Below are 23,966 nucleotides of genomic sequence, written 5' to 3'. Positions count from 1 at the left end.
CATTTAGCTGAGGTTCTTAGGGACATGGTTTAGTGCTAGAGTTAGGTTATGGTTGGACTCGATGATCTCAGGGGTCCCTTCCAACCAAAATGATTCTATGATTCTATGGGTTTGCTACACACCCACCGTTCCCACTGATCATTCCCACCGAGCCTCTTGTCAAAATGCTAGCTTTAAAGAGAAACATCATCTCTACAAGCATACAACTAATTAACTACTTGGAGCAATGCCTCTCTGGGTTTGCTCCTTAAATGCTTACGAATCATTTCCAAAGGATACATTTAACTTCTGCAAACCCTGAAGAGACTACCCGTACAACTCCAGGGAGAGGATATTAATTACACCGATTGTAGATAATTGTTTTAAGAGCAAGAGAAAGCTGGGAAATGCTAAGCAGAGACCACTTATTAAACAACAGATGGACGCATTCAGAAAGAAAGTAAAAGTACATCATAAGAAAATGCAAATCTCTCCACATGTTTCAAGTTTCAAGTAGCCTAATTAAGATGCTTAATCATGTGTCAGGGCCTCATCCTCAATGGTCCCAAGTGCCCTAACGTCTGCACGAAGATGCTGCACCCAGCAAGATCTTTCCCGTAAGGACACACGCTAATCCAATTTCCTCTGAATTCACTGGAAAGGTTATGACTGACCTGAATTCACGCGCATAATCAGTCATCAAAAGCTGCATTCATATAAGGACCTTTATGCACAGGAAATTTAATATCAACAATAACTGAGCTCAAAATAATATGCTACAGGATGTCGGGGCAACAAATACGTGAGTAGGCTCCTCACTCTATGTAAATATCTGGGAAGTCTCATGATATTTTAGCAAAATTTCCAGGTAGACTGTATCACAAATGAAGTTCTTGATATTGACAACAGGAAAGCAGTACACCACCTACTTGGCTTTATATGGCACATGTTTGGAAACCTTTATTTTGCTGTGCAGGTCTACGGCCTGGTCCCTTAAGGGTTACAGCTTGGGCAAAGGCAGTTTTGCCTTGTTGAAGTTAGTTGAAGGTACACTAGGATCCCAAATGAAATTTCAAGCAAATAGTCACTTTTAATGAAAATTATTATATGTATTTATCCATTTTCCTCCGTGCACACTCCCGTGATCATCTGTGTACCTCATACCATCATGACCAAGAGGTAGTTTCAACACAAATAGTCTGCCACAGTGTTATCTGTTTAAAGCCTCCAACTTAGTCTGCGGTATGGTTTTTACCATGCACATATTAATGCTTTGCATTTCTATTTTTGAAAACCTCAGAGGTTCTCCAAACCAAAATAAACCCCTCTGGGACAGCTGCCAGCAGCACCTGACTGTCACCTACGTGGGTGACCCACAGACATGAACATCCAGGGGGACAGAGGCCAGAAAAGAGCTCATCGGACACGCAACGCTGCACGCTGTGGGTAGCGGCAGGATCCTCTCCCCTTTCTGATTTGCAAACCAAATGGGCACTGAGCCTCTGTGCTCTCCAAAGGTGGAGAAACTTGCACGGTTTTCAAGTGAAGGGAGGAGAAAGGGTTTAGTCCTACCACTGCAGGGTCTGTATTGAGCCAACCTGCCCCTCTTTGAAAGCAGGTACAGGACGTGAGCATGTGGGATTTGGGCAGACAGCGAATATAAAGTGTGATCTGGAAGAAGGGAGCAAAAAAAGCTGAATCAGCCCCAAAGTACACAGGGAGCCACCCCCATAGTGATGGGGGCATTTGGAAGGAGATGTCACTTTGGGAGGTGACATCTGTGCACACCAGCCACCCAACCGCTGGTGGCCACTGCATTTGAGGGGCTTGTTGAGATGGGAAGGAGGCATTTTCTTCCACTCGGCCTCAGACTCCCCAAGACCAGCAGGGCCTTAATTGTGGAGTTACACAATGCTTAATATTCACAGTGAAGTACACATTGCATGCGTATGAATCAAGCAGCTTGACGTGCATAGCGTTTCTCTTCTCGGACTCTCAAATGACAAGCTACTTAAAGGAAAATTGAATTCAAAATTTAAAAAAATAGTTAAAAAAAAAATTATGGGAATCACCTGGGGAGAAACCTAGGGTTTAGATCAAGTTGCAGGTTGTGTTGCTGACGCTGGACCAGAGCAGCTGTGGGCTTCCCGGCAGAGGTCACTGCAGCCAGCAGCGGTCTCTGGCTCTCTTCACTTCAAAGCAGGGGCAAGCAATCCCCTACAGCCCTGATACACAATAATTAACCCTTCAAGGCTGAATGCTAGTCATTACAACAACATGCCTGGGTTTGGGAGGTTCGGTGCGGTATCAACATGGTGTTTCATTGATAGCACAAAGGCCAACAGATATTGAGACTAGTCTGTCCTGCTCCTCAGCAGTGGGGGACACGTGGGGAACGACCGAATGGATGCTACTGGCTTGCATGGATGCTCAGGTACACGAAGAGCCAAGGAAAGCACTGTGCAACGGCAGCTACTTGATGGTCACAGATCAGGAGGGATTCAGGAATGCCTTAATTAACTCCGCTTTTATCCCCCTCTAGAAGAGCTGATTGAATCTCAGAGGTTCAGAGGATTCATTCTGCTAAGCCTCCAAATGCCTCCATGCAGCCACACCAGTGATCTCGCGTAGCAGAAATACTCACCAGACTATCCAATCTCCTCAAGACCTGTCAGGATTTATTTTTTTAAAAGGTGCTGCTCCTTTTAAAAAAGGGGAAGCAGCATGCAGAAAATCTACAAGTTCTTCTGTAATCACATGAAAGGAGGGAGCAGAGAGGGCCAAGAAACCAGATCTCCCAACCCCAGAGTGTTATCTTTACCAATGGGCCATAGCTATTCCAATTCCTTCTCCTTCCCGTCTCAGTGAGAGGATCTTAACCCCACGTGTCCGCAGGCTTTTTCCTCCCTTTGGCCTCCCTCTCTGGCCTTCCCCCTTCCCAACACATGGCTCCCACACCGCAATAGATAAACCTGCCCTGGATTAATTATTTGTGAAGGAAAACATCAATGTTGTTGTGGTACGTGATGGTGCAACATCATGGCTGTAGCAGAGGGGACACGGACTGCAATGACAGCAATTCCTAATAATTGTTTCCAAAGAAAGAAAAAAACCTCTGAAAGTAAACATCAAAACATGGGCTTGGTTAAAGCAAATTAGATCGGATTACATAAATTCTTATTAACAAAGAAATGTCTGACTAAGAAATCTCCCTTATCACCCTTTTAACCTCCCTTTCATCACATTTGCTGTTCTCCCTGATGCTCTCCCTCCTTCCTGGCAAATCCCAGGTGCTGGTCGCATCTCCCACACCCTGGTGTGCCCCTGCAAATCCCCCCATCTGTGACACGAAGGGCAGGTGCTACCTCTGGCCACTGCTGCTTTGTTGATTTTCAGGAATATTCTGAGGCCATTTGACAGAAAGAAGATGTCTAAAAATAAAAATACAAATGGAGGCTAATACCTTAACCAATTCACTCAGGACTCTTCACCCTACAAGGCCCATGAGATGCTGCAATCCATGGGACAAAGAAGAGGAAAATAAATCTAGAAGTGAGAACCAGGGAAATTTAAGTATACAAAAACCTATGAAGTGTGATTAATCCTGGTAAGAAACTACGAAAAGAAAGGATGGATTCACCATTTTCAGGGCAGCGCTGGTTTGGATGCTGTGCCACAGGCCAACAAGAGCCATAAGGTTCGATGCAACCATGAAAAATTATCAGATTTCCTCTCTGGCCTTTCAGGTCTGCGAATCTGCCTGTGTGCTGTTACACAGGTGTCAGCAACACAAGCGAATGGAGGCAACATTGCACCTGAGTAATATTTTAACATATGAGAAAATTGCCAGCCAAGGCTTAAAGCAGCAAACTGAACTGAGCAACCGATGACTTCGGGTGACTTTTCCGAGCGTGGCAGCTGTGCAAACAAGGGCTGATGGGAGAGTGTTTGATCTGCTGCCGAGCCCCAAGCACAGACTGGTCCCCTTTGCTTGCTGTGGAGTCATTGCACAAGAGCATTAACAGGGGAATTGTCATTTTCCCTGACTGCTACTGCGTCCGGTGCTGCTGAAACATAGAGATGTCTGCCTCTGAAGGAGCTGAAACCTGTCCCTGAAACAAGACCTGACTTGACCAGGAGCGGCATTTGGCCCTAGCCGACAGTTTCCATCACGCCAGACTGGGTGTGCTGCGGCACTGGAGTTGTGACAAGTATGTGGCGTGGCACTTCAGGGATGCTAAAATCCACCCTCGGCTCTGGCTGGCACAGAGTCACCGCATCCTATTCACTGCCACTAGAAGGGTACAAGACCCTTAGGTCCAGAACTAGCCCTAATGGGTAAAACTCACTTCAAAATTCGCCAAGAAAAAAAAAAAAATCAATATATTCCATGGGCTTTGGCTGGAGATTGCTTTTAAGGAGCAAAGGATTAAAACATTGAAGTTGACGTACAATAGGGGAAACTAAATCCTTTAATGACTGAGCTTTCTGTACATCTCTGCCAGCTCCTGACCATCCCAGAGGCCAGAGAGCTGAAAGTAAACTCGTTGCATATTGCCATGGATTGTTAATTAGAGGGGTAGCACTCTGCACAGATAAAAGCAGATGACCTGGGTTGTGCTGTTGTTTTGGCTGCTGAGCTGCCAGGAGAGCATGTTAAATACCCCAGCTGCAAAGGCATGCTATAAACTATGATTGAATCACTTATATTAACATCTATCATATTTAACACTGGAAACTAGGATCTGTTGGAAGAACGCTGCCCAAAAACCCTGGGCAAACACTAAAGCCGTTTAAGTAGGGCAGGTTCCCTACATAACAACTCTTTCTGAGTCAGAGTGTTACATTTGCAAGACATGACATTTAATGCTGCACCGCCATGAACAGCACGTGTCACGGATAAAACGCCACAAGAAAGCACAAATAATTTTGTGAAAGCCAGAACCAACAAAGCCTGAGTCTGCAAGGATTTGTAGCTTTGAGTAGCCAACTGTCTTTGCGAATAAATGTTCCATTATTTTCATATATACCCTGCAGAGAGTTTTGCCAGCAGCACAGGAGTTACTGGGCTTGATGAATTCACCCGTTGGGCAAGGGAAGTGTTTAAATCACAGCTCCTGCTCTGGAGGACACTTAGCAACTTGCTTTTTCTCAGCTGTCTTATTCGGTTGAAATGAGTCAATATTTTCAATAGATATTAGGAGGGCCTCACACATATTCATGCAGAGTGATCACATCTGATTGCTTTCCACATGAAAGAAAACTATCAAAAAAATCTTCAGGATGGCTCATAACGACATGAGAATGCATGGGAACAAACCAGCCTGCTCCCAAGGAGAAAACAGGACATGTCCGCTAAGAGTGGAACACGGTAAGTGAGATAGCAAGGGTTGGTAGAGGGAAGGAATCCAGTGGCTGTCCTGGAAACGGCTGCCTGACTGCAGCAGAGCTCTGCCCACCACTCCTGGTCTGGAAAAACCTTCAAATACTGATGCTGGCCATGGGACTCGCAGTACCTTACCTCCATGCAAGGCTTCTTATAATTTCGACCCTTGAAAATCAACCGGCCATGAATGACGCGAAGTACCATCTCTCTAACTCTACCTCCTCCCTTTCTCATCCCGAAGCCCCCAGACATCCTCCAGGACGGATATTTTGCAGATGGATATTCCCCATATAGCTTCACTGATATTTGCGTAAGCAGAGTTCAGCGTGGCACTTACTCCCATCGTCCAAGTTTCCCTCCCACATGGACTTTCTGGTGTGAAAAGAAGAAATGTAAGCTGCAGTCCAAGCTTCTTTTTTGCACAGTTGGTTTTTATGAGGTCTTTCTCATCCACGGGCTCTCTGGTATCTTGTAAAAAGTGACTTTATAGGAGCCCTTTCCCTCTCAAGCAGAACACAAGCTATCTTGCTTGATTTTATATCACAGATTGAAAGCTTTTCATAGAATCACAGAATGACAGGATGGTTGGTGTTGGAAGGGACCTCTGGAGATCATCCAGTCCAACCCACCTGCTAAAGCAGGTTCACCAGAGCAGATCGCACAGGAATGTGTCCAGGTGGGTTTGAATGTCTCCAGAGAAGGAGACTCCACAACCTCTCTGGGCAGCCTGGTCCAGGCTCTGGCACCTCAAAGGAAAGAAGTTTCTCCTCATATTCAGATGGAACCTCCTGTGCTTCAGTCTGTGCCCATTGCCCCTCATCCTATTGTTGGGGACCACCGAAAAGAGTCTGGTCCATCCTCTTGACACCCACCCTTGAGATATTTATAAACGTTGATGAGATCCCCTCTGAGCTTCTCTTCTCCAGGCTGAACAGGCCCAGCTCTCTCAGTCTCTCCTCATGAGAAAGATGCTCCAGACAAAGAAAGATGCTCCAGACATGTCTCCTTGATGATTTCAGTCCACTCAACAGGAATGCCTTTTATACCACCATTGCACAGTCAGAAAATAGTTGACTGACATCACTGTATGATGACTTCAAGGAGCCACAAGAGGTGGCCTCAAGCAGTTCATGAGAAGAAAGCAGGAATTGCATTAATTGGGACTGCTTGAAGTAAATCTGAACTTTCCCTGGTGAAACTTGAGGCCATTTCCTCTCGTCCTATCACTTGTTGCTTGGGAGAAGAGACCAACCCCCTCCATGCTCCAAGCTGCTTTCAGGCAGTTCAGAGATCAGAAGGTCTCCCCTCAGCTCCTGTTCTCCAGCTGAACCCCCAGCTCCCTCAGCCGCTCCCATCACACTTGTGCTCCAGCCCCTTCCCCAGCTCCGTTCCCTTCTCTGAACTTGCTCCAACACCTCAAAGTCTTTCCTGTAGTGAGGGGCCCAAAACTACCTCCAGGATTCGAGGTGCGGCCTCACCAGTGCCCAGTACAGGGGATGGTCACTGCCCTGGTCCTGCTGGCCACACTAGTGCTGATACAAGCCAAGGAGGCTTACTGGATTCAGTATTGAATATTCCTTTGCATGAAAAATGAAAGAGAACTCCTATTTATGAGCAGAAAGGTAGAAATATTGCTAACTGTGTCTCACGGCCAGACAGAATTTTTGACCTTCTCTGATCTCCTTCCACAGCAATACCTTTTGTTTCCCACCCACGCTGCCCATCTCACCTTGCTTGATCTAATGACTGGCCAAGGCAGAGCTAATTACAGCTCAAAGCCAGATGGTTCGCTGCCTATATGTTGATTGCCTGGCCTGATTAGCTAAATCTCTGTGGCTGAAAGGCCAAGAAGTTGAACGTGGGGGTCACGTATGGCCTCCAAACCACAGACTGCTCACAACACGAGAAGGAAATTAGTATCTTTACTAATAACTTTAAGATCTCTACACTTCTGTCAGGATAATTAGAGAAGATAGCAAACATTGTCATACGGTTCTTTGGAAAACTGACTAGAAGAGAAAGACCCTGGATGCCCTAGAAGATGGGACACAAAGGCAAGCATGGAGGGATGAATCACTTCAAACACCTTCCCTCAGATGCGACTGAAGAGGAGACTGTCATAAAAAGCCCCAGGGCTGGGAACAAGCAGCAAGTGGCTGAGAACAGGCATCAGAAGAAAGCAGAGGCAGCCAAAATTCAGGAGAGAGACAGATGTCCACCACAAGACCCACTCCTGTTAGCCTTTGAAGATGGTGATGATTTTTAAATTAACATTTTTTTGCCACTTTACTTATTTCAGGATTTAACACTTTGATTTGGTATGTAATTATCTAAATGCAAAGAAATTAGCGAGGATGAGATTTGTCCTGAGCTGGTGTCCTAGCAGGATGCTGAGGGATTCTGCTACCAATGCAGCTGCCTCCTCTGTTGCTTACATGGGGGTATAACCCACTGCACAGAGGATGGGGAGGTGTCAGGAGACCTCACACTTATAAACTTGACATCTCTTCTTTTTACCTTTCTGATCCTACCCATCACCCCTGTGATCTCCTGTTATTCAAGGGTGAAGACCCAGAAACCTTCCCAACAATTTCAATAGCCTTTCTTCCGCAGTGCTGTATGTCTTATATCATGTACCATGTTCATAAAATATTCTCATGGGATTCCATGGTGACAATGTCGAGTTGGAGACATTTTGCAGCTGGAAACCTGAGCTGTGTAGTTAAGCAGCTGTAACACTAACTGGCTGTGACAAAACCTACCCATACACACCTCACAATTTCCGATCCTTGCCCTACCTCGTGTCATACTCTCTAGCAGTGTAATCCTCTCTTCAGTTCTAATTTCTGCATATCCTGTGAGCAGAGACTGGTCTGGCTCCTTCACTGCCAGGGGCATTTGTGGTCTGCAGGGCAGCATGCCATCCTGCACCACTCTGCAGTAGCGCAGCTTGAAGAAAGGAGGACTATTCGGTTATCTTAAAATCCAGCTTGTTTCCCTCCTGGGAAGGGGAGAGAGATGTATGAACCTCCTGATGCCCAGAGCACGTGTATTTTCCTCCTGGAGGTACTTTCTAGACATCAGGCACAGTGCAAAAGGGATGCTGGAGGCAGCATCCTGTTTCTGAAACAACAGCTGCCTCCTGCTGTTGTGCTGGGCATGCTGCTGGGTCCATTAAGGATGCAACGAGTGAGCCCGCAGGCTTGTTGCCTCCCCGGGACACAGGCTGAGGTTATGCCCTGTTCTGCCTTGTATCCGGATCACAACAGAACTCGGACAAAGGCTGAACATCTCCAGCACAGATGCATGGGTTTTCACTAGGCACCGCTGGAATTTTATAATCCCCCACAAAAGTAACAAAAGAATACAAGCAATTTGAGAATAAAAATGAGGGATTCCTAGATTGCACACCTGTAGTTAGGTACTGACCTGATGTCCACTTATCTTAAACATTTTCATGTGAAAGCTGCTCAGTAGCCTTTAAAAAAATTCTAGTTCTGGGTGTTCACTAACTCAGAGCTCCAGCAGGAAGACTTGGACCAAACACCTTCTGAAATGCTTGGATTCCTACAGTAGGACCTGCAGCCAATTTAAGGCAACAGGAATATCCCTGTGCCACCATCATCTGTGATTTTAGGAGTATCCCTGATCTCCATGAGAAGCACTGAGCCATCAGAACCACGGCTTCCAAGCAGAGCATCCCAACTGGCAGCATTCAAAAAGGCTTGCAAAGCTTGAGCAAAAACCTCCAGACTGTTTAATCTGAAACACATCAAAACAAATATTAATGCTGAATTAATCATTAAAGGTGACAAAGATAAAAGTAGTGGCTGCAAGGATTTATCTCAGCCAAAAAACAGTGAACTATCTTTTAGCTGTTGGCAGCAGCCCTGCCTTCCCAGTGTGGAGGAGTGTGGATTTACATGTGCAGCCAGTAATTATAGCAGATCCCCACTCACTTGCCTGGGAGACATGAGGAGCTACGTGCAATTAAAGGTGGTGAGAAGCTCCTGGGCTGAGTTGGGTTGCTCTGAAGGGGTTCCATGCAATGACAGAGGGACAAAAAAGGAGGCTCTACATGCAAAACCCTCGACAAACATCGCCTTAAAGCAGAACACTGACACTCTTGGAAGGATGATGTGGCTGCAGGCAGAGAAACCATCCCTGTACTTTGCCTCACAAAATGAGAAGGTCTTATTAGTTTGCAGTGAATGAAGAGCTGAATAACTGATATCATGTTCTTTTCTTAGCCTCCTTGTTCTCAGGTGAGTGCAGTATGTACACATACCTTCAGTCATATGAAAAGAAAGCTCTGCCATCCGTGAAATACCCATTTGACACAGACACAGGGATCTTCTTGTCTACTATTATCTCCTTCAGTGGTTTGAATACGTACTAATGAAGGGCAAATGTTACACCACCCACATGCCTGTATAGATAAGTTACACAAAAACCTGGATAACTGGCTGTTCGGATGAGCGCAGGACTGAAAGATATCAAAAAACTAAGTACCTCATTCCACCGCACAGGAGATAAATGTAACTATCACTCAGGAGATGTGACAGAGCTGGGACTCCCAGATGTGGCTTGTAGGATCTTTAGCTATTGGGTTACCCTAGCTATGGGTGAGGTGGACCCATACTGCTGATCATAAGGACAAGTAACCATACAAAGATGGAGATAGTTTATGTGCTCAGAGGACAGCGATGTAACCAAAAGGACACTTTGGCTTGCAGCCCCAGGCAGGGCTGTGCTCTACAGTCATATCCAAAGAGGTTTATGCCTCAAAACTGCATTTTCTCCACAAGCAAAGCAGAAAAGCAAACGAGCAACTAGCACATATGACATCCTGAGCATAAACTTTTTGCCTCCCAGTGAAGATCATGAGTCCTTCACATGCTCAGCTATGCAGATCAGGCTACCACATAGTGTTGCTGAGCAGCTTAGTAAATCACAAGCCTTAGCTGGGTCCTGTTGGCTTGAGAGTATGCGTGATAATTAAAGCCCATTATAGTTCCTAGAGACCTACACTCTCAGATTTGCCCATTTGTAGTTGCCTCCTACAGCAAGGAACAGCAAATGCACTCCAGAAGTGGTGGGAGATCCTACGGACACAGGGAGTAGAATAATAACAATGACTTTGCTGCTCCTAGAATGTGTGGGTTTGAGTCCTGATCAAGTCGTGATGTATTGGTGTCATTAGGACCCTGCCCACCAGGGTGGCCCCAGGGCCACTGGCCCAGGTGAAGCCCCTCAGAAGCTGGTGGAGCAGAGCTCTCCAGGGGCTCCTGGGCAACCCTGAGCTGGCATCTCAGCAGCAGGCTGACGCAAACACTCGGTCTGCAGGGCTGAGCCGCATGACGAACTCTTCAGCAGTAACCTGCCAGAAAAAAACCCTCCTTCCCATCAGGCTACTGGGAAACCAATTTATTTTATTTATTGAGAAAGACAGAAGGATAAGTAAGAGGCGAGGCAGGTTTCCACGTTTCATCATCGCTGTATTAGGACACTCCTACACAGAAGACTGCTCCCCCAGTTGACTGTGGGAAGTGCCATAGCCCTCGGGTGAGTCATATACACTCTATACCATAAGAAAGTAAGTGGGAAAGCTCTGCACAGTGGGGGATTGATCTCGGAGGACAACCACAGCACTCCGTGTTCATTATGAGTTACTGTCCTCAATCACAGTGTATGGAAAGATGAACTCAAAGGCAGATTCCGTTCTCCTAACACCTGTGTGAAAGCAAAGGGACTCCGGAATGTTCTGGAGCCACATCTCTGCATGGTTGGTAATGGCAGAGGAAAATAAGGCTTCAGTTCTCTGTAACTGAACCTGCTATTTAAAGCTTAAGTGAAGGCTACTGATGTTCAAGCTTGTTTTACTTTCAATCTTCCCAGATACTGGACACAAAAATACATCTTCTACTTCCACTGCTGTTGGGCTTGCTCTGCACGTGGTCTTCAGGAAAGAAGCAGAGGGAAGAGAAAGAAAACTCCCAGCAATTGGCAGAATTAATCACGGCATAATTCAGGCGGGCCAAATTTTGAAATCTTTAATCAGGCAAGACCGCTGGGGTTCTCACTTGGCTGGATTCAAACCTTGGCAGCATCGCTGTAGAGTCCAAAGTAGACCTGAACCTGACACACCAAGTGGCAGAAAAGTCACTTAACCAGACAACATAATTAGCAGAAATCCTTGCTAATAAGGATGCATTTGGCTTATATATAACAGCTAATTGGTTTTAACCAGGTGAGAATAGGTATGAGAAAGTTAATCTCCTCAGTTTTACAAAGGATATGATAAAGGGGGGCTAATTAAAAACTAAATAGTGTTGAAGTTCATTTATTCTTGCTACTTGTATTACTGTGGAGCACAGGGACCCTATGTGTAGGTTTCTATTTTTAGGAAAGAGAAACCCGGAGACACAAATGTCCGCAAAGTGCCTTTGGGGAGGTAACAGGAGTTTAAACCAGAAGCCAGGTCTGTACTTGCAGCCACCTGCCCGGTGAACAGTACTTTTAAATTGCAGTTCCCTCTTTTCCCATGGCATAGAAGTAAAATTTTTAAAAACACCCACTGGGTAGTCAGTGATCAGACTTCTAAAGATTATTAGGTACCTTATGATGCAAGTAACTTCCTACAGTAACCAAGTATCAAAGCACTTCCATACATCCTCCCGGGTATCTTCAGACAGCTAAATATCTTAAAAATGTATCTCCAAATGATTTCTAAAGGTGATATAGGCACTAAAGAGCTGGAAGCATGGAATCTTTCTGTAGTTTTAAACTCCTAATAACCACTGCAGATGGAATTTATGTTTTTAAAATATGTCACTGCGGCACTGTCCCGCTCCAGAGCATGGAGATTAACAAAGCCAATTCTTCAGAAAGTAACAAGCAGAATATTAATGTCATAAGCAGTAGTTAATGTTAAAAGACGGCAAATCCTTCACATACAATAAATACATGCCTGACTGTAGGAACAGTAGGGCTGAAGAGGAATACTACAATGACATGTGGGTTATTCTTCCATTATTCTAAGTTTTACCCCTGCCCATTGATTTTTTTGGTATGTCGTGATGAAGCAGAAATGGGAATGAAAATATTTTGAAAATAAGATCTTATAAACAGATTTCAAAGGACAATGATAGAAGATTTACCTTTGTCAATTCCTTGTTTTCTTTCACTGAACTAAGAAGAAATCACTACAAAAAAGTGGATTGTTTCATGGCATTCAAGAGAATGTTTTCTAACCACCTGACTTACAAACTACAGTGCTATAGATTTCTAATATTTTATGCAGCCAAGTCACACATACAAGTCACACACAGTGACTCATTTTTTCCTAAGCAATACATCTAATTAATTCAAGGTATTTAGAATGAAAGGTAGCTATTAGATGAAGTCTAAAATAAATGGTACTAAATGCAGCCTTAGAGCTGACGGACACAGGGCATTCTGGTAACATCGCGTTCTCCTCTGCTGTGCTAAAAGCTGTGTTGCTCACTGCAAATAATACTGAATTAATACATTTAAACTGTATCCTTTTTGAAGCGCAACTGCCAACAGAGCTTGTCAGGAGGATGCTAGAGGACCCCTAATACAACAAATCTTGCTTCACAAGGTGTGCATCAATTTTGAGCTGGGTGGAGCATGTGTTGGTGAAGAACGCGTTCTCCAGCTTAGCCTTTTGAGGCTACTCAACACCTGGCTTCTCCCACAAGAAAAAAGGAGCTACAAAGCAAGGGGTGTGATTTTATAGCATTCACTCCTGCTATTGTCTGCTTCATTGGAACAATGCATTCACTTACAACACATGACACAGTTATCAAACCCACCTCTTTTTTATCATTACCTCAGCTTTATGTGGCATCAACAAATTCAATGTCTTGTCACAAACTGGAAGTATATTGGTGCTTCACAGATGCTGAGCACAGTAAGAAAAAACTGCTGGGAAAGTAGTCGGTGATGTGATTAGCATCACAAACTGCAGAGGTTAGAAGTTTGTATCTAGCCAGATGAATGTACACGTTCTCATGGGTCTTATCATCTGTGATCTGGTGATCCCTCAAGAGCTGGATTTGGAATAAAATTTGCAGAACATCTCAATTCCAAATGCAACACAAATACAGGCACAGATGTTCCTATACAAATCCTAATTTGCGCCCAAGCTTAAAACCTAGAATTGCACAGGTCCATACCAATTATGTGTCCTCTCACGCTTCACACTCTCCTGTGCAATTCCCCGTGAAGCTTAACTCCAAATTGCTTCAGAGTTGCATCCTGACAGGGATCCTGTCCTAGTCTTTTTGCCCTCTTTTGTTGCTATATCCACCTAGTTATATTTCAACTTGTATATCACTGCATTACCATGTCACTCTGTGTTCTGGTGGGATTTTAAAAAAACAACATGTTCGATGAAAATAATTATTTCCTCCAGTCAGGAGGACATTTGTTGTGTTCTCAATACGACCATAAGAGAGGAAGCTACCTGCTGAGTTAATGCTTCAGCTCTGAGTTTCCATTAACCTCCTAACTTCAACCATTTTTGATTATGAAATCATGACCTTCAAACCACACATATGGAAAAAAGTACATTTCTCCCCACTCACATAGCTCTGAAGTGTGACTGGAAACACTGTTCTTACACCTTAAAAAAAAAATCCACCTTTGAGCTAGGACCAAAAATAAAAGCTTGCAAAGTAAATGTAATTTTTTTAAAGAAGTTATGAGCATTTCTAAAGGAGCGCAGTTAGCATGGAAACATGCTCAGGCTTCAGGCTGGCACAAGCTACCAGCAAACACTATGAAAAATACTTTGGAAATATTTATGGAAAAAAAAATCATGAATCCACATTTCCAAAATACCTGCGTGACTTCACACCAACTAGCAAGCACATTGAGAGGCATGAACAGTAGTCAAGAAACCAGCCAGAAACCTCCAGAGATACCAGACACCAAGGAATGTTTCTCTGTCACCTTATATATCTTCCTGAAAGATATAACTGAGTGGAACCAGCCGGTTGGAATAGGCAGAAGAATGGCAGTTCTTACCCCAAGGACATGCCCTTGTAGATAACTGAAGTCAGATGACAGGATAACCAAACCTCGTGTCCCTATTCACACCTGAGCTGGTCCACACCATGCGTGGTACCTCTGAGCTGGTTCTGATGACACCATAAGGTACAAAGCAAGGGAGGAGCAGGTTACCGAAAGGGTGGACAGGTTTCAGCAACCTGAAACCAGGTCTATAATACCAGTAAAGTCACATAGTCATATCCCCATTTACAAAATCTGTTGAGTAATTAATGTTGCATCAGTCATGCATGTCCTTATTTAAGACTCAATTCGCTGTTATCATTTCGATTAATACACATTGTTGAATTATGCTTTACAGGCTCCATACCAGATAAAGGTGGGGAAGGTGAGGTTCTGTTTCTAACATGTCATTTTACTTTTGACGGGCATAAATACACTTTGAGTAGATAATCAGAGTTGTCAAATCTCACAGCATCTAATCACTCAGCATGAATGGTTAAAACACTTAAAATTAATCTCTCATTAGTCTAATTGTTACTCAGTGTCTCCTATTTTATTTGCATTTTTGGTTTTGTTCTTACATCTTATTTTCTCCTCCGGTTTCAGCTGCCTCCACCCTATCCATTTGCTCTTTGTCAGCATCCCACCTGAAGGTACAAAGCTCCTTCCATCTCCATGGCAGGCTGTCTCGCATACACAAGTCATCTCCACGGCTGCTATTTGTGCCAGCCATGCCATGAAATGACAGCGGGTGACATAGTTTCCAAAGGCTTGTGCTTCCATTTGTGCTGCCTGTAAGAACCTGCTCAGGGGAGCAACAAGCAATAAGAGAAAGGGAAGAGTCCCAAACACACACATTTTAGCTACTGCAATCTCCTCCTGTCTGGCCTTTTTCATTCACTGATACTGCAGCAAAATACATTTCCTAGTCCATGTTTTTGACTGTGCACATCTATGCATTATACATTGGCTCTTACGCTCTCTATTCCCTGAAACGTAACACATTCATCTCCATCTTTAAGGACCTTCTCAGCCAGCCTATCCCCATCTTACCTATCGCATTGAATACTCATTTCTCACCTCTAACAAGGTGGTGATGCTCATCAAGAAAAGAACCAGATTTTCAACCTTTACGCTGCCTGTTACAGGCACTGGATGCCCATACACTTTGGAGCTGCTCCTTATCTTTGGGGTGACCACACTGAAGCTCTCCTCACAACTCCTCTATGCTCCTAAAAGCCTTTCCTAAAGGTGACAGTATGTATTGGCCAGTCTTGTATGTCCCAGCCCGTGGCAGAGAGGTTGGACTAGATGATCTTTGAAAGGTCCCTTCCAACCTTTCTACTGATCTTCCTGATTCCTTGTGCTCTCTCATCTGCCTGCATCTACCTCTCATAACACGTTCCCCTATGGTGTGAACTCTTTTTGCACCACATTTTAACAGCTTTTAGCTCTCAGGAACCTTTCTGCTGCTAATCCTATGTCTATAAGGCAGAGGACATAGCTGTGGAGCAGAGCAGAACAAAGATCTCCCTGTTCCAAGTCCCAACTAGGTGACCACACTATAGCATGCTCTCCTTCTGATCCGTGAATCCTAAAAACACCTAAACCCAGGAGGCTCGTTAGCCTGGTGGCAGGCAGCAAAGCCAACCAGGACACGGGACTTGTGAGCTGCCAGGTGTCTCATCACCTGGCCACTCATCCCCACCAGGAATGGGGCACACAACCATGAGCATTAAGTCCCTCTCATTTGGATACCCACCCCAGAACGGGCTGTGGGGTCCAGCTCCAAGATGAACCCAGGCAGCTAATGTATTGCCCAGAGGTAGGTCTCTGAGGTCCAGAAAGGGACAGGAGCTCAGGCACTGCCTTTGCCAACTTCTAGGCAAATCACCATCCAACATTTTGACTTTTGGAGGGCTGCTCTCAGGCTCCCTGCTCTCTCTGCTGATCGTTTCCGCAGGTCTTGGACCACATCGAAGCAATCTGCATCCTACCTTGGCTCTCAGGGTTTCCTTTTCCTTCCAAATAACAATGCTACAGTTTGAAGGTGGGACTTGGCCAAAGAGCTCTGCAGATAAACAACCTCCACCTCTTTTCTGCCAGAATAACACTCCTCTTGAGAGGAAGAACACAGATGTCTGATGGTCCAAAGGAACTCAACTTTCAGTTGATTAAAGTAGAAATGGCCATTGAAAAGTGGAAAAATCCACCAAGGGAGGGAACTGCAGGCCTGGAAATGAACTGAGCACCCCCTCAGCACCCATTGAGAGAGATATTCCAGCTGGTACCAGGGCTTAAGTAGAGCAGCCTGCAGAAACGCTTACTCAGCAGACTGTGAGCACAACTCCTCTGAAAACTCCCTTTCCCTTGCAGAAAACCCAGGGATGGAGTTTGCCTTCTGAAAACAACTGTCAGCTGCCTCCCAGAACGAATCCACCCGCTGCGCAAGATGCTCCCCAGTCTCGGAGTTCGCCTGCATACGTGTGTGCTGAGGACATTAGCTATGAAAAGCATTTCTAAAGGGAGTTAGAAAAAGCTACAACACGACTCTCTGGCAAAGGCTGCTAAGCTCTTCCAATAAAAAGAAAAATTCTGTGTTTTCTCACTTACTCAGGTCTCCCCATAAAAAAAAAAATATTGAAAAGAACCTTCAAACATAGAAATCTAAAATTAGCTACAAAACATCAAGCACGTACGTGTACAAACTGTATTTTATAAGCCCCAAAGAAGGTGATTAACACCTCCATTAAGTCTGCCACAGACCTAGCAGCTCCTAATCTAGCTGGTGCATTACTCAGACATCGCGGTGATGGTTTGCAGTATGAAACAAGAGGACAGATGTGCCTACACCTTCTCTGCTCCCTGCAGCCCCTTGACTACATTAATCCTCCATTTCAAACAGGATTTACTTTTCCCCATTTTATAAACAGGCTGAGTGGTGTTGTGATGAGGTGTCCATCCATAGCAGGGAGCGAGGCCAACAGCTGAAATCAAGAGGCCGTTTTCTTTGCTGAGCTTCAAGTCATGGTCCAGAGTTGATGCAGAAGTGGCTGCTTCCCTGTCCCTCAGCACAACCATCCATTCCCAACTGTCTTGAGAAGTCTCACCTACAGCCTGATTTTTTTAGTCAAATACTCATGGATTTCTAATGCAGAGACCCATGATTTCCAGAAGATTGCTCCTGGAATGGGGACTGTTACACATTTTATGAATAAATTCATTTTTTAAGATGAAGACGTATTTTAAACTTCAACAATTTCTGTGGATTCAGTATGATTAAATACACTGCTTGATAAAGAGATCCCTCCCATGCGCAGTGACAACCCTGATGCCACCTTTCATCCAAAGAAAAAACAAGAAATGTCCATCCCTTTATAGATCCACAACTCACATGAACCTGGCAAGATGGTACAACAACTACTTTCAGGCATTTGTACAGAAAATGTGCCATTGCTTCTCACAGTCGTGAGTTTCCAGATGCTCTGGCTGATTCACATAAAAAACCTCCAGCATCCCACTGGCACTGTTTGCAAGCTGCTCCCACTAATAGCTGATTACATCCAGTTAGATTTTAATTCAGAAACAACCTCGTTGAAGTAAAAAAAAAAAAATAAACAAATGTAAAACTAATGTAACTAGGAAGAGATTTAGAGTCTGATTCTCCAAACAAACAAGTTATGCTATTAGATAATTTAAAAGGAAAGTAAGCGAGTATTTCCTTGTGGTAACTTTTATTATTTGTTTAACTAAAGGTCAGGTGAAACAATAAAAAATCTGTTGTCTCAGTCAGTACAAAGGCAGATTTCAGGGGTGGGAATTTGCTCAGTTTTAGAAGAAATAAGTTCATGTCAACAGCCAGCGCACTTTGCCAAGCGCTTCTTTCACCTCTCCCACCTCCCTCTGGGTTGAAGGTTGTTGGCCAAACCCTCTTTGCAGAGTCCTTGTTTTCCAGGCACCTTCACACAGATGATCCCTCTATTTTTGGCACCTTTTCTGTGGCCATTGATTGTAGGAAACAACTTATTTATTTCCCAAAAAATTTGTGGCAAGCAAGAGACAAGGCTGAAGCCCAGATCTAACCCAGCTTGCAGATCATCCTCCCAGCACCAATCTCTGATGGAGATTTTGTGACAGCACCATTCCCCAACCAACCTGTCCCTTCTCTGCCCAAATCTAGGACTGTCAGATCTGTAGCAGTCCCTTTGCTTCCCATTTTAATTTCAAGAAGTCCAAGATTTGCAGATTTGCTAAGGAAACCTGTATTCCTCCACTAAGAGCTCCCTCCACTCCCTGTTTAATCAAGGACATTTTCTCCCATAGTGCTTTATTTTTGCCATTGTTTCATGGTTTAATTACTTCCCTTCTGAGAACTTAATTTCATTTATCTCCTTGGAGTCAGACAGGATCGTATCAAATATGTAAACTCAGCTGTGTACGATATTCATACAAACAGCAGCTACGTCCCTCGGTCTGTACACAATTCTATCACAAGCAATCCCACTTAGAAAATGGAACACGCATTTGTTAAAGTCACTGTTTATTGCCATTAGAGTCTGCAACATTTTACTGTGCAAACTCGAGTTATTGCTAGCTGAGGTATACTACAGTTCACATCGATGAAATTAAAATATTTTTGGATCAAGAATAAATAACCATCTCATAAGAGTCTGAACGAAGAAGCCTCTGACTGAATTCTAATGGAAGGAAACTGTTTAAACAAGTGTTTGTTTTCTGAAGTTTAAACAGGTTTCTTGTGGCAAACTGTACTGATCCATACAGTGTAGTACAGCTAAAAAGGTCTTTTTTTGCCCCTCTCTGTTCTCCGTATTCCTGTGCTTTTTGCAGAGTATCTGCCTGGGTTGGTACCTCAAGTGTTGGTCCATGTGCCCCATTGCCGGACACGTTGCCGTGACACATTGTGGCTGCCGTCAGTGGTACAATTACACGTGTTTTGTTGAAACGTGGAACCACAATCAGATGACAGGGACTTTTGATGAAATCTGCAGAGATCTTGAATGCTGGGATGTTTTTTAACAGGTTGCTTTTTCCAGGCACGTTGCTTTCCTCTCCAAGTGTGAGGAAGAGGGTTTTATAATACACAAAATGTGTAACAGAAATGACAGAAAAGGTTCATACAAAGAAGAGGGAAACAATCTCAACCTAGATAACTAGAAGGTAATTCCATTTAATAATGTCACTGATTTTTTATTAAATAATTTCAGATTTTTTTGAAGTGGAAGTATAAAGAGCATTTGAGGAATTCTTAGAGATACTTAATAATACAGAGTAATTATGCAGCCATGATCTCCAACATACTGTATGGGAGATCTTCTAACTCTGCTAGTCAACACATGGAATAAAAAACTAAGCTCAAATTGAAGCTTCTGTCATTATTATCCCGCACAGAGATAAGCAGAGAATGAGGCTGCCCAGCACCCATAACTTGCCCAGAATTGCTGCCGGTGGCAAGGTAAAGGTAGGGGATGGCAACTTCAGAAGAACACACAAATGCCAACTTGTCTAGTGGTTTGTCACTAAAAATGAATTGGATTAATTTCCTTTTCACCCTGCAGAAATCAAAGCAGCCTGTTTCAAAATAAATATGTCATCTTCAAGGCCAATTAAATTTTGCAAGCCGTGACCACACATAAGATAAGAGAGGATCAAAATTTGGGCTTCACAGTGAAAGTTGACTGCAATCTTAATTACTAAGACATTTTGGCTTGTCTTGATCATGCATTCCTCAAGATACAAGTCTTTGATGACTGCCTGTTCTGGATCCACCCATATGTGTAGTTGTTAAGAGTTTATTATAACCCCTCCTGCAGAGATGGACTCTTCTAACTTAGGATACAGCATCTTCTGTCTTTACCGCAGGACACCCCTGTTCAATCCCCAGCTGATATTACATGCATTCACCTGTTAAAATATGCATGGGAAAAAGCAAATAATAAAAGCAAAGAACACAAAGCAGTGGTAAACTGATGAGAAAATGACCTATTTTTTCTTTCCAATTTGGACAGACATTGATCCCTAAGATAACAATCCTTCCTAGGAAATGTCACACCCAAAATCTTACTTGACTTGGGGAAAGCAAAGCAGCATGCCAAGTATAGACAAGTCGTTACAACTTCAAGGCATTCTGTTCACTCCAGTGTCAGTCTGACGTGTTCCACCCTACACAATTATTTGCTACTGCATCTTCCTATGCGAGATCACCTTTAAAACAGTAATTAGAGGATGTGTTTGTTTAGAGGAATGCAAATGACTGCTTTGCTTCAGGGCCTGCTTAGCATGTCAAGTTAGCCTGGAACCATACCTGGCTACCAGAATAAAATAATCAATGAAAAATAAATAGTCTGTGTACAGTTTCATACAGAATGTAACACTTGCCTCCAACATGGCTCATGCATCATTTAGTGCTTAACACATTCTTCAGAAGAGGGAAATATCTCAGACGAGCATCAGCCCTTAACCATTTGAGGGCTGGCATCCTACTGCAATGATGTCTTGAGCGAGGTGGGACCATTTCCAGTTCCCAGAAAGGAAACAAAAGGACTTGATCACCACCTTGACTCCCGGTGAGCATCTTTGCCTTGCCTGGATCTGACCAAAGAGTTCACAAAGAAACTAGGCTCGCTGCCCAGTTTCATTCTCACCATGGGTCGACCAAACAACCATGTGCTGCATCCCACAACAATGTTTCAGCCTGTGCTGGTCCTCTGCTTTGTAGGGCACCCAAGAACAGGTTTTGGTACTGATCTAAAAAACTTTTACACTAAATTAGGCTTATGCTACCCCGAGGAGCACCCATCTTTCTACCAGACTCAGTTATTTCAGCAACAGCTGTCAGACGTGACAGGTTTAAGAGGTCCAAAGGGATAGGAGAAAACACATCTCAATGGTCTGGAAGAGCCTCTGGAAGGAGAGCAGGAGAGGACACAGTATGTGTTCCAGCAAAGTTATGTTTTTTCTACAGAAATTACTATTAAAGGATTTTAGTCCAGGAAGGCCCGCAAGCACCACCACAATCCAAATGATGATTTCACCACGAAATCTGCTGAAAAACCTGTTTCTTCATGAACAATTTTGCCACAGACCTTAAGAAAACACTTCCACCTCTCCACAGGCAGAGAACATTTTTTTTTGTACTTCATCATTTGCCGTGTTGCAAACACAGTGCCAAAAGACCATGGTGAGAGACAGTTACACACCATGATGGTTAAAGATATTCCTTTGGGACTAGGAGATGCACATACAAATGGGTTTATACCACACATGCTACAATGCACATCACATCAATGACAGCTTGCATGTGGCCTTTCTGCTCATGGCAGACAAGTCAGTTGTGTGAGGAACCCCAATGACTTCAACCAAAGGAAACTGCAAAAAAACTGGAGTTCTTCATGGGACAACTATGCTTTAGACATCTTACTGAAATAATTTGGCTTAGAGCAGCATTACAAGCCAGAGCCTGGATAAGAAGGTGTTAAGGTATTTGGTGAGGAGTGACAGCACTGAAATGGCTTAGCCTTTCCTAAGTCAGAAATACCACACACAAATTACAGAAATCACAGTGTTGTCTACTCGGTGGAATATGTCTCCTCAGGGCATTCTTTTCAAGCAGACCACAGCATGGTAAAGGTCAGCATTGTTTACAGACAAATTCATTTTGTAATACATGGTGCACACTGTGTTCTGGATGAGACAACTTACACACAAAAGTAGCTTTCTCGGATTGACACAAATCCTGGTGCGCATCTTGCTGCAGAACCAAGAGGAATGAAAAGTGCTGGTTCAAGCAGCAGATTGCCCATCATTGGGTAAAAGGGACCTGGGTTAGCCCGTGATACAAGCACCAGAACCCCCATTCCTCTGCAGCCTTGAGTGCTTATTGATCCCTGTTTAATTGAGTTTTGAATCAGGCAACAAACACTTGGGAGGTTTGAGCCCTTGTCCATACATTTTCAAACCTTTTTCCAGCCAGGACTATAACCAGCATCTGGCCTTGAATCTCAGCCATAGGGATGCACCTCTGATGACATTTGAAAACCGCTTCCTCGAATGCAAGAAGGATCTGCTACATAATTTCACTCATCTTTTTAGAGCTTACCTGTAAATTCCACTACCTATGACATGCTAAAGGCAAATTCAAACAAGCTGCGAGCTTGCAAGGTTCACAGCTCCTGTTCACATTCCTAGCATTTGAGAACACTTTCAGGTTTTTTTCTATTTTAAGTGAAGAGCACAAAAAATGCAGCCGGAATTAACTGCTTCGGAACCTTTTTCCAGCATCCATGTTGGTGAAATCTTTTTCTTGAATCTTTTCATCTTGCTCCCATACCTCCTCCAATCCCCCTTTCTCCTAGATTACTCACTTGTAAAAGCATCCCTGTGGCCATGTGTCATGTTTAAATATATTTTCTGTTTAGAGCAATGTGCGTGCATTATGTCTCATAGGGAAGGGTGGATTACTACAAGTGTAATGATGCCAAGCGAGGACCATTTTTGCCATGTTATAGCATAAATAACTCCTATTGGCAGAACTATGGAAAAGCTTCTGGTCCCACCATAGCAGAGTCTAGGCAGCTTCTTTGATCAGCAGTATAATTCCTCAACACCATCAAAAGTAAAGAGGAGAAAGTGTGGGGAATATTGTTTACAAAACAGCAAGACCAACTGCTCATGATGCTCTGCTTTATTTTTAATACAAGGAAAAGGACTGCTCTGCAAATCAGTTTTTAATTAACTGCTTTCTCCCAGCAATACTTATGGCTCTGTATAACAGTGCCAAGTACTGATATTTATATAACTCAGCAACGGTTATGATTTTCCTTCAAAAGTGTTATTTCAGCAGGGCTCTGCCACCATCCAATGATCCCAGTGGCATGTGTGGCTGCAAGAGGGCGCTTGGGGAAGAGATGCTCTTTTAGGACATTCAAATGCAAAGTTTAGTCTGGAATAGGCTCAGAAAAATCCTGTCTTCTGAGCTTGTTCCTCCACGTTGGAGAAGGGAGACTGTGGCCAGGACCAAGAACAAAAACACAAACAGCAACACTCTCAGTGACACCAACATCCCTTAACACCATCCTCTCCTTTGTAGAGTGGCCACAGCACTGGAGGCCAATTCAAAATGCTGTGAGCTCAAGCACTTACTAGGAAAAAAAAATATATATACATATCTACAGGGATTTCCTGAAAACCATACCCAATGCTAACTCCTTCACAAGTGTACTGCTACTGGAGGCATCTAGCATGCCTTCCCTGTATTAGTTTTAACCTGCCACAGTTAGTTCTTGCTTTCTCCTATGGTGTTTTGGGGGGATTCGAGGGGTCTGTTGTTTTTTTTTTTTTTAAAGTTTCTTTTCATTTGTTCATGCTCCAGAGGGGTGGTTTCAGCCCTGGGCAGTGCAGACCTTTGGGGATCTGTGGGCTTCACAGAGTCTGTAAAGGATAACTAAAAAAGTAAATCCATCATGCGTTTCAAGTTAGATTGCTGTGTAGGAGCTGGTCCTGCCACTGGAAAAAAATTAAAGTACCTGTCTATTCAAATGGCTGA

The 23,966-nt window shown here is 43.8% G+C and overlaps 1 protein-coding gene across 2 annotated transcripts in view; it reads right to left on the bottom strand.

Moving 5' to 3' along the window:
- CAMK1D (calcium/calmodulin dependent protein kinase ID) overlaps positions 1-23,966 on the bottom strand; it is a 233,182-nt gene that overhangs the window by 98,916 nt on the left and 110,300 nt on the right. The window lies entirely within an intron of this gene.

This window comes from Caloenas nicobarica, chromosome 1, assembly GCF_036013445.1.
Source record: "Caloenas nicobarica isolate bCalNic1 chromosome 1, bCalNic1.hap1, whole genome shotgun sequence".
In the NCBI taxonomy this organism is placed as follows: Eukaryota; Metazoa; Chordata; class Aves; order Columbiformes; family Columbidae; genus Caloenas; species Caloenas nicobarica.
The sequence above is the reverse complement of the archived record's forward strand: the minus strand, read 5'-3'. Positions and strand labels throughout refer to the sequence as shown.